The sequence below is a fragment of the Diabrotica virgifera genome, chromosome 1, assembly GCF_917563875.1.
Source record: "Diabrotica virgifera virgifera chromosome 1, PGI_DIABVI_V3a".
NCBI classification, from domain to species: domain Eukaryota; kingdom Metazoa; phylum Arthropoda; class Insecta; order Coleoptera; family Chrysomelidae; genus Diabrotica; species Diabrotica virgifera.
The window spans coordinates 291,890,944-291,903,457 of NC_065443.1; the positions used below are offsets into that span (position 1 = coordinate 291,890,944).

General features: G+C 33.7%; 1 protein-coding gene across 1 annotated transcript in view; it reads left to right on the top strand.

Annotated features, from left to right (window-relative positions):
- The window catches only part of LOC126879148 (zinc finger protein 883-like), a 45,897-nt gene extending 37,258 nt beyond the window's left edge, over positions 1 to 8,639 (top strand). Inside the window, exon 3 of the transcript XR_007695991.1 lies at positions 7,694 to 8,639. The gene's annotated coding sequence lies outside the window, so the exon portion shown is untranslated. The remainder of the gene's footprint in view (positions 1 to 7,693) is intronic.
- The last annotated feature ends 3,875 nt before the right edge of the window (positions 8,640 to 12,514 follow it).

A 12,514-nucleotide genomic window follows, 5' to 3' on the forward strand; every position in this document is an offset into this window, starting at 1 on the left:
CTTTGATTTTCCAAAATAAAGAATAACGATTGAAAACACGTTGAAAAGATACCCATCTCAAGACCTTTTAATTCGTATTAAGTTAAAATTTTGCTTCCTCTGCTACTTTTTATGTTCAATTATAGTGTTTTTTAAGTTGACATATGTACACTGACAAGTATCTGTCAAAGTTGACGTAAACTGGAAATTATATCTGAATTAATAATAGACATGCACTGTATAGCTATCTCTGTCGTTCAGAGCCACCTATGGTGACAATAATTTTGGATCACACGTTACTACATTTCCAAATAACTTTATTATATAACCAGTAACTGATTTTCGATCAATTTGGTCACTTCCCCAATCAGAATCTACAAAACTTACCATTGGCTGTTCATTTTTCCTACAATATTCCAAACCCACATTTTCAGACCCCTTTAAATATCTCAATACTCTTTTTAAATGAATCCATATTTCATCTGATGCCTTGTCTTGGTATCTAGAGAAATAATTAAGAGCGAAACATATGTCAGGTCGACTACCTAAGATAAGATACATTAAGCAACCTATTAATTGTCTCACAGGTTTATTTGAATTATTATTATCACTACATGTCAAATTCAATTTTGGATCTATTGGTATAGAAGTAGGATTGCAAGAATCCATACCAAACTTTCTTAAGATCTGTTTAATATATCTTGTCTGACTAATATGTAAAATACCTTTGCCTCTATCATAGTTTATTTCTAAACCAAGAAAATATTCAAGTTTACCCTTATCCTTCAATTCAAACTTTTTCATTAACTGCTTTACAATATAGTTTATAAAATCATTATCAGGACCACAAATTATTATATCATCTACATAAATTAAAAGATATGTTGCAAAATTATCATTACTTGTAATATATAAACAAAAATCATTTTCGGACCTCATAAATCCAATTTCAAGTAAATAAGAGTTAATTTCTATGTTCCAACATTTTGATGATTGTTTCAACCCATACAATGCTTTATTTAACCTATATACTTCACTTTTACATCCTACTCCCTCTGGCGAATATATATAGACTTCTTCTTCCAAAGCTCCATTCAAGAATGCTGACTTAACATCTAGTTGTCTGAAATAAAATGAAAATTGGTTTCCAATAGCCAAGATCGCTCTAATGGTGGTCATTTTCGCTACTGGAGAATAAATTTCTTCATAATCTGTTCCCTTCTCTTGTGCAAATCCTCGAACTACTAATCGAGCCTTATATTTATCACATTTACTCTCTTCAAAAGGTTTAAAAGTATATACCCATTTCGTATCCAGAATATTCTTTCCAACAGGTTTTTTATCGACTATGTCCCAGGTACCATTTTTATTTATCGAATCAATCTCCCTTTCCATGGCCTTAACCCAGCAATCTTTATCATCCCTTTCTTTTACTTCTTCAAATGACTGTGGCACATCTTCAACCAAATTCATGGCACATAGAGCCATATAAGTCTCATAATCTTCTAACCATTTTGGTGGGTTTACATTTCTACTTGCTCTACCTTCTGCTCGACTTGTGCTCTGTTCTTCATTTCTTATTTCTTCATTAATACTAACTCGATCTATTTCATTTCTGCGGTTCATTTCTTGTTTTGCAATATTGTCTACGCTATCCATATCTTCATCACGTTTGCTCCTAACTTCTCCGTCTTCATCTAGTGTTGCCAATCCTTTAAAATAAAATTCATTTTCATTAAACCTTACATCCCTGGCAATAATTATTTTATTTTTATTTGTATTCCACAACCTATAACCTGTAGGTGCATAGCCCAACATTACACATTTTCCTGCCTTATCATCAAACTTACTCCTCAATTCATCAGGAATGTGAGCATAACAAGTACTCCCAAAAACTTTTAAATTTCTAACATCTGGTTTTTTGTCGTTACATATTTCAGCTGGTGTAACGTCTCTATCCAGGCTTTCCGAAGGTGACCTATTTATCACATAACATGATGCCCTTATAGCTTCTCCCCAGAAAGACTTAGGAACCATTGAAGCATTCATAATGCATCTAGCTCTTTCCACCAAAGTACGGTTCATCCTCTCTGCCTTACCGTTTTGTTGAGGTGTGTACGGTACTGTATAATCTAATAAAATGCCATTTTCTTTACAAAACTCTCTATATTCATTTGAAACATATTCACCCCCATTATCACACCTTAATTTAGAAACCTTTGAATTAAATTTTGATTCAACAACCCTCAAATATTCCTTAAATTTACTGAAAACCTCACTTTTATTTTTAATTAAAAAAAGCATAGTAAAATTTGAAAAACCATCTATAAAAGTGACAAAATACTTACAACCATCAATTGTTTGTGGACTGATTGGGCCGCAGACGTCAGAATGAATTATTTCCAAAATTCTATTACTTTTTGACCTGGTTGAAAAAGGTAACCTTGAAAACTTTCCCTGTACATATGGTTCACAAAAATTTACTCCGCTAATATTTATGTCCTTGTTTATTCCAACGACTAAATTCCTTTTGATTAATTTTTCTAATGATTTAAAATTTAAATGTGAAAACCTTTCATGCCATCTAATAAATTCTTTATTTTGGTCATTTTGGACAGAGTAACATTTTTGTTGAACTACTTCAAAATTGATCTTGTATAAACCATCTCTTTTACCTAATCCTATTAAACAACCGTTTTTAATTAATTTTACAACACCATTTTCAAAAATTACAGTAATGTGAGACATTTCTAATCGTTTTACAGAAAGTAAATTTTTTCGTAACTCTGGTACATAAAAAGCATTTTCAATTTTACATTCTACTTGTCGACCACATACATTGCTAAAAACATTAATACTTCCAATACCAACTGCAGGTAAATAGTTACCATTTTTTGCTAATGCTATATCTATAGGTTTATCCAAAATTACCAAATCTGTAAATATACTTTTATCATTTAGTAAGTGATCAGTACATCCTGAATCAATCACAAATTCTAAGTTGTTCACTGTTTCACTATTAACTACATTTTTACCTATTTCAGTTATAAAACATACCTTAGACACTTCATCAGTTATATCATCAATCTCATGTGACCCGTCCTGCTGTTGGGTGAAGTTGCTTCTATGCATTCCTCTGTTGTGATGTAAGTTTCTCGAACCTTTATAACTGTTACCTCTATTTGACCAATTTCCTCTAAAATCATTCTGAAAACCTCTTTGACTCTGAAAATTTGATCTGTAATTGTTACCTCTATTTGACCCATTTCCTCTAAGATCATCCTGAAAACCTCTTTGACTCTGAAAATTTGTAAATCTGCCAGACCCTCTTGGATAACTTGTGGATACTCTTGCTCGACAGTCTCTTTTATAATGGCCTCTCTTTCCACACCCATAACAAGATGTGTCAACATTGAAAGCAACTTGTTCAGCACCAACTACTCGACTTGCACTTGTACCCTGGCACCTCTTTTCTTCTTCACTCAATAACCTTTTCTTTACCTCTTCATATGATAGTACACCAGGCGACAAATTTTCGATAACTGTTACCACAGTTTCATAGGATTTTGGCAAAGTTAACAGCAAATTACATATTATATCTTGATCTTCAATTTTTACCCCAGTGGCTTTTAACTGTCTCAGGACTTCCTCAAATTCACCAATAAATCGTTCTAATGACTCACCTTCTTTCAATTTCATGGACAGCAACTTTCTTTTTAGGAACAGTTGTCCTGGTAGCCCCTTTTTCTCATATTTTTCTTCTAAACTTTTCCACATATGGTAGGCCTGTTGTTTGTCCCGCAATATCTCTAACTGTGCATCGGAAACACATTGAACAATTATTGATTTGGCTTTATTGTTGCATTTTTGGAATTTTTTCATCTCGTTCTCGCTTAGACCTGTTGTGATTGTTTCGCCTTTTACACACTCTAATACTTCATTTTCTGCCAATATTATTTCCATCCGAAACTTCCATGATAAGTAATTCTCACTTGTTAGGGCCTCAATATTATACATTTTTCTTTGTTCCATCGTGTACATGTGTATAACCTATATTTGCTAATTGATACCTTATTATTATTTTTCATCCGTGAACTGGGCCATAACCTTTTGTTTACTTCAATCATCAACTGGTCTAATTAATAAAAGAGGCTGCTTTCATATTTATCATTTATTTCCTAGGATTATATTGGATTACTACAAAAATACAAATTTTATCTCTTAACCCTTTAATCGGCAAAATAGAAATAGGGGGTTCAACTTTCTGAAAATTTTGGTTTCGGGGCAATTGTGCTACGTGAAACACGAATGGAAAGTTAATTTTTTGATATCGTCATTGACTCAGCCACAAAGTGAAAAAGAAGAATGCCGGCCGTACGGCCGGTATATCGTTCTACAGGGAAAAATTAACTAGTGCTTTTTGTTGCTTATAAAAACATTTAAATTGTTATTGATATAAACTTGATAAAAAAATTATCAGGTAAATACTAATGAAAGAAATACATTAACGACGGACGTGGTAGTCTTTCCAACAATTCTTGGCACCTTAATGATATACATGTAGTTGACAATTCAGGCAGAAAGTGTGTGTTTCTGATTTCTTGCAGTATTTGCAGGCCTTTTTGCTACCTGGAATCCATTCAGGAACATGATCTACTCCATCGTAACATACGTCTACAACAGGATGTGCTGCCTTTATACCAGCTTTAGTACTATTAGTAGTGAGCGAGCAGTGAATTTGAAGGTCGACAAATGGGTCTTTTCTGAAGAGAAGAGTACAGAACTTGAGCAATTTTCACACGAAATTGGAATAGTCTTATGTTTTTATCTTGTGAAGCTCCTTCTTCTTTGAAATCTGTTTTCTCAGCATCTTCATTATATGATCTATCTGATACAAAATGAACGCATTTGTGACAACCATATCCAGAAAATGGACCACTTCGCCCCATATGAGAATTCATGAGGTCAACTCAAAGAAAGAGAAAAAATTAGTATTACATCCCAGGCAACCAAGTGACGTCATATAACGTTGAGGAAACGTCAGTTTTTGGTTGAATATAACACGTGTTTAAACATAACGTCATATAGACGTCTTTTGTAGGTGATTATAAATACGTAAGATTAATGACGTTAAAATTACGTTTAAAAAACGTTTTAATTTCAGACAGCCTAAGTCTGACGTCACAAAATTGGGAGGAGCTTGCTTGTTTGTATTGACTCCAAACCATTTCGTTTAGGTATAACCACAGATTAACTCAACATGTTGGGTTAATCTGTGGTATAACGCTAAAATGTTTATAAGAAATTTCTCATTTATTGTTTACGCGGTTGTGTCTTGTGTGATAAAATAAGACATTTCATTTAGATATTTAGTTGAAGAAACGTGTTAATTAAGAGATTTTTATGCGTTTTTGCTCAGTGAGTTAGTTTAATGCAGTAATTCTTCTTGACAACTATTTGAGGTTATGTTTATTTGTTTTTAATTAAGCGTTAAATGAAGATATTAAGACAGCGTTAAATTAAGATATTAAGTATGCTGGATAATTTGTTAATAAATTATTTATTAGTTTGATATATACGTTGTTTCAGTTTTGACACAGTAAGTAGGTATATATAACTAGTGAAAATTCTATAATGTGAGGGTTGGTACAATCATGCAGAATCAATGTTGCTTCTAGCGCACAAGCGATCTTAAACAAGTGGTAGTATATCTTCGACACATGGGAAGTAGAGGCCTATGGGTTTCATGTTAGCTATTTTTTATACTATTTTGAAAAATCTGAAAGAGTTCACTTTTTGAAAGTATTAAAGACGTGATTTTAACGACGTATAAAGGTCGTCATATTTTTAACGTTTAAAAATCGTCACGATCTCGACGTCAAAAAAACGTAGATACGATTACGTTTTAAAATCGTCACAATTATAACGTCAAATCGATGAGACAAATACACGTGATTTTCAACGTCAGTACTACGTCATAGAAACACGTCAATTGGTCATTTTTATGACGTGTTATCTACGTTATAAAAACGTCGTTTGGTTGCCTGGGATTGTGACTTTCCGTGTTTTATTAGATGCCTGTGCCAGTGAAGCCCCCGCTGATGGTACTATTTGGGGTCCCGTAGCTTCTACAGTTGGTAACGGGGATCTGGGTCTTTTCTTTGGTTTGAATTTAGTGGTTGTTGCTAGTTGTGTGGAAGTGGATGCAATTGGTTCTTCTGATGCTAACGGTACGGGTGATACTGAAACGTCCATTTGAGTATCCGGATAGTTGTTGGAACTTCTGGTGATGTATTTTCTGATATTATAAGTTCCGGCAAAGTTAATGTTGCCATTTCAGAAGTAGATATATTTGCATGTGATTCTAAAACACCCACTAAACCAGTGATCCTACTAAAACACTAACATCAGTGATATTACTTAGCTCCAACGGAAGGTTCATGGAGAGTTCCAAATCAATAATATTTTCACGTAAACAGGAAAAATGATCTCATCGTTCTCGGCTGTGAACACGTAGTGATAATCCGGATCGGCTGTGCTATCATCATCATCTTCGTAAACTATCTCGTCATCTGAATCAAGATTAGAGTTCATGATCTCGTCGATTTGTTCATCGGTTATTGTGGAAAGATCGTATTTTGTCCTTTTTCCGCGTCTGTCGGCTCGTTATACCTTTTCGCACCATACATTCTTCGTCTTTGAGATCTATTTTTTCCATATTCTACAATAGAAAGAAAGAAATGTATAAATAATAAAAGTAGAATAATACAAATATGTACTTTTATTCAAATACGCGAAGGATTTATTTTACCGTACACCGACATGCCGGCCAAAAGGCGGGTATCACTCAGCACTCAAAAACAGCACTAATTTTATATGTTTCACCAAATACGCTAGTAAACTATCACACAAATACTATAAGTACTTACCAAAAAAAATATGAAATCAATTGGTCAACTAGAACTATTTTATTTTACGGTTCGATTACACGTGTTCCAGAGCAATAATTTCTATGTACGATTCACTTGCATGTTTCCAAGTTGACCATATTATCTCTCAAGTAACTGAACCTACAACTTTTAAACCGTTACCACTGGTCGACACTATTCTTGCCGAAAAGCGGTGTAGTCGATATGAGAGCAAATAAATTTTCCATTTTAAAATAATTCGATTATTTGAATGCCGGCCTTATGGCGGGATTACCGATTAAAGGGTTAACATAACATGTCTAACCTCTATCATCTGTCAGTTCTCTTCTTCTTATTAGAAAAACGACAGGAAGGAGCTTAGACAAGGAAAAAAGAGAGGACGGGTAACACTCATTTAACACACACGTTCCAAAAGTGAAGCCAGTTTTTGGTTTGTTTGTCACCAGAAACATGGCGGTCACGTCAAAAATAACAATGGGTTGCCAGTGGTGGCTGTTCGTTGAAGGTTAAAATTTCATAAAAAATAAAGTAAATCATCATCTAAAATTCGTAATAAAAACATATGTATGTATTGAAACATATGCACGTAATATGAGAAACTTAATAAAACATTTACCGTACACAAATTCTTCATTTTAAATACATTTCATGTTTTTATTTTAAATACTCAATGCATAACAATACCCCAAAGATACGTCGATGATCAAAATCTCTGGTGTCAGTTTGGCTTCACTTTTGGTCATAGGATTACTCGTCCTCTCTCTTTCCTTGTCTAAGGGAAGGAGGTTTTTAACGATCTACAACAATCTTCGAACAAATTGGCAAGTTAATCTCACTGTAAATATTTACAAGAAAGTATATTCGTCAATTTAACTTTAAATTATCAGAATTATATTGAAACAAAATAAAAATATAAACGTCTAATAAATTTTATTCGAAGAATAACTAAATATTCATTGATTTATTTGTTGTTTGTTGGTGAAACCGGGCCTAGGTAAATTTTTTTAGTTTGACGGTCCTTTTCAATTTTGTTGTAAAATAAGCCGTGAACACCTGTGTTCAGTGTCATTCATAAAATCAAACTATAGTTTCGTTCAGAAAACTATTACCCAATTAGATTCCTCCAAATTATCAATGTTAGACAGTACATTTTTAATAAAAGAATTTGAATCATTGTCTCAAAACGTTAAAAGTAAAATATATTGGAAAGAAAACTTTCCAAACATTTTCCAACAACCATGGAAAAAACAGTGGTTACCAGGTTCTTTCTGAAGTGGTTCAAGTAGAGCTTGGATATTTTCCTAACCACTTAATTTAGAGCCAACTATTATGGTGAATTTGAAAAATGCCCCAGTTACATCAGTTGATGTCGTAAGAAGTTTTTCTATGTACTCAGATAGAAGCCATATGTTTCTGTTCATTTTTTTGTTACCACAATTCGAAATAATATCATTTATTTGTTAAAATACTTAAATATTTAATTACATAAGCTTAGTTTATAAAGTACATACACATGTTAATTAATACAACATGTGAAGATATTTTAAATATTTTTGTAAATTAAAAAATGTTGTAAATATTTTTTTATTACATGCATATTTTCTAGATAATCTTGCATATTTTTGGGTAAAATACTGCATATTTATGCGCATATTTCATACCTTTTTATTTGCATATTTGCCTAAGTCTAATGATAATATTAAAAACAAAGTAGGTCGTTGTTGTTAATAAAATAAGAATGTAGTTGTCGAATAAATAAAAGCAGTTTTAACTCAAAGTAAAATCCTAGTTCTTTTTTAAATTAAAACATAAACTCCAATAGGTTATTGGCCCCAGATCATACTTACCTGCTGCGTATATTGTGTAGTTTAAACGTATCGGTGTGTCCGAAAAGCAAGAAAAGACTTTTCCGGTGTGTCCGGGTATAGGGCTTTGCCCCAGTGAAAGAAAGAACTAGAGTGGCGTGTGTCACCGTGAAATTTGAAGCTAACAATGGGTGACAAAATAGATATAACCACAGTTAGTAAATTTGGTGGCTTTAACTTCCAGCAGTGGAAGTTCCAACTTAAATATGCCTTTAGAGCATAAGGTATTTATGGAGTTATTGATGGCTCGTTAATCAAACTAGCAGCAGGAGACGAATGGCACGCCTAGTTTAAAAAGGATGCACAGGCTATGTTCACTTTAACATCTGCGGTGAGTTTAATCAGATTACTTTGATTGAAAGTTGTAATACTGCTAAAGAGATTATGCAGACTCTTGAGTCCATTTATGAGCAGAAATCAGAATCAAATAAAATGATGTTGCATGAACGATTTTATCAATATAAGTAGCCTAGATACTATCGCTCAACACATAGCAAAAGTGCAGAATATTGCTAAGCAAATTCAGGGCCTATTTTACCACTAGGCCCATGAGGCCCCTGCCTCGGGCCCGCATTTTATTGGGGCCCGAAAACATCACTAAAAGAAAATTTTTATTGAAAAAACAAAATACATTTTCAAAATTATTTCATTTTACGAACAGGAAATGATAAATGATAACAAATTAGGTTAGAGTGATATTCATGAACCATAAGTCCATAAATCATTCATAAACCATCATAAAAATGCAATAAGAGTGGAGTTTTATTGGCGGATAGACAGAAGGGCGGACAGACGTGCATGAAACCGGAAGTATCTATATCAGTGGCGGCTCGTGCAGGGCCTATTTTACCACTAGGCCCATGAGGCCCCTGCCTCGGACCCGCATTTTATTGGGTCCCGAAAACATCACTAAAAGAAAATTTTTTATTGAAAAAACAAAATAAATTTTCAAAATTATTTCATTTTACGAACAGGAAATGATAACAAATTAGGTTAGAGTGATATTCATGAACCATAAGTCCATAAATCATTCTTAAACCATAAACCATCATAAAAATTCAATAAGAGTAGGTACAATAGATTGCCTTGTCGGCACCAATAACAATAAGCAAAATTTATACACCACTCCGAAGAATTACAGATACAAGAGCCAAGAGGTAGAATTAAAAAGAGGCATCGTCACGTATTGTCATATTTATTTAAAATGCACTTTTAAATTTAATATTTAGTTTGATGTTTAATGCCGTTTTATGCAAAGATAAGGTATTGCTTGATTGTATGTATTAGTTTTCAGTCCTGTGCTTTTTAAGTTAGTTCAACTAATCTATTCATTAATCGTTAGTCGTTTATTAAATTTCTGTAAACACTTATTTTTCTTATCTAAGTAATCGTTTCGTTATCATGAGTTACAATCATTTAAGTGTAAGTAAAAAATGAAAAAAGCAAAAAATTAAGAGAACAGAAACGGCAGGCACAAAAAGATGAAATATTATCTTATTTTACACCTCAAAATAGTGCTCAAAAAGGAAGTTCGTCCTCCCATTATGTTCTTCTTCTTCTTGTTCTATGGCACTACAACCCAAATTGAGCCTTGGCCTTCTTTATTTTTTGCCCCCACACTTTTTTATCTGTGACTGCTCTTATCCATACACGGACTTCTAAAAATACTTGTGCATCGCTGGTTACTGTGTCTTCCCAGCACTTCTAGACTTTCTAACCGGTCTCTTTCCCTGCATCCTAGCGTTCATTGCTTTTTTTGATATAGTTGATTCGCTAATCTGAGACACAACTGTCTACACTACAATCACAATAAAAATGCACTATGTAGAAATAAACAAACCAAGACACGTTGAATGTTCGAGGAGCACTCCCAAATCATGATTTGGGAGTGCTACTCGTACTTGTTTATTTCTAGTGCATCTTTATTGTGATTGTAGTGTAGACAGCTGTGTCTCCGATTAGCGAATCGACTATAGCCTATCCTCTCCCATTTTTATCACAATCACATATCCAACCCATTGCAATATTTCTATTCTAATGAAGTCTGACAGGGGTGTTTCCTTATAAAGTTGATAAAGATCGTTGTTGTATCGAATTGTGAAGATTCCGTTTCCCCTCACAGGCCCTAGTATTCTCCTCAGTACTTTCCTTTCGAATGTGTCTAGTTTGTTTTTGGATGTTTCTTTCAGGACCCATACTTCACTGCCATAGGATGCTATTAGTCGAATTAAGGTTTTATAGATTCTCATCTGTGTATTTCGGTAGACACTTTTAGACCGAAATATATTGGAGCGGACTAAATAAGCTTTGTTTCCCTGCGGTATTCTTTTCCGTATTTCTTCATTTTCTGATCTGTCGGCATATTTCTACTCCCAGGTATGTAAACTTTCCAACCGTTTCAATGTCATCTTCAGATATAATGTTTTGTGGGACTATATTTTTTCTTGTCGTCTGTATCAATATTTTTGTTTTTTTCTATGTTAATTTCCAGACCTAGCCTTTTCGTTTGCTTTTTTAACTCTGCGTATGTTTCCTGTGCTCCTGTTCATGTTCTACTCATAATATTAACATCATCGGCATAAGAGGCCAGTTAAACGGTTCTGTTGGTCAGGAGGTTTCTCGTCCAGTTTGTATTTGCCTAACCGCATACTCCAGTGCCAGGTTAAACAATGTTGGGGCCAGCCCATCTCCATTGCTTCAATCCCTACGAGACTTTGAAAAAGTCTGTCCGGTGGTTTTGTACTCGTACACATGCCTGAGTTTCATACATTGTGGCTTTAATTAGTCTAATTAGCTTGTGTGGTATTGCCAATTCAGCCAATATATGAACAGCTTATTACATAAAGGGAAAGGTCAGTCTTTTATTATTTTTTGTTAAGAGTGGATTTATTCACTACGGTGATAGACATATAGTTTATTGTAGAAAGGAACCAGGTTAAATATATTATAATAATAGACAAATCGTATGGCGTACTTCTCGTTTACTATAGAAAAGCAATTTATATCCAGACAGTTTTTTGCATATACATATCTCGAAAGTTAGTTAACATGACTCGAGTCCCTTTCTGAAATAAGCTGATCATATGTATAGTCTGTTCCTTTTGATTGAGTCGTATGCCTGTATGAAGTCTAAAGACATGTTGTTGTGAACATGAATGCCGTGTCCCATGATTTGCTCAAGACCTGCTTGACTGTAAATATTTGATCCATTGTCGATCGTCCCCGTCTGCAGCCCGTTGGATACTCTCTAATTAATATTTTCTACTAGTGGTTGGAGCCGCTGGTTTATAATATACTTACGTGAGGACTTTATAATAATATGCTGTACATAGTAGAGAAATTCCACGGTAGTTTTTGCACTTTAAACAATTCAACAATGTTTAATTATTTAAATATAAATTTTATTTATTGTTAATAAAAATTTAAATTCCTGGTGCAACTATATTTCTATTAAATAATTGATACATTTAAAAAATTATTATTTGTATTAAATTTTTGTTAGGGGCCCGAAAATTATATAGTGCCTCGGGCCTGATTTGAAGTAAAATAGGCTCTGAGCAAATTAAAGAAATAGGTGATGTGAGTGATATTGCTATTACGACAAAAATACCGAGTACATTGGCCCAAAAGTACAGAAGTGTTGGACAAGCATAGTTGTCCGTAGACAGTGCTAAACAAACTATAGTAGGTAACCTCACCGCAAGAGGCTGTATGACACTATGCATTTTCTTGTATGGTTTC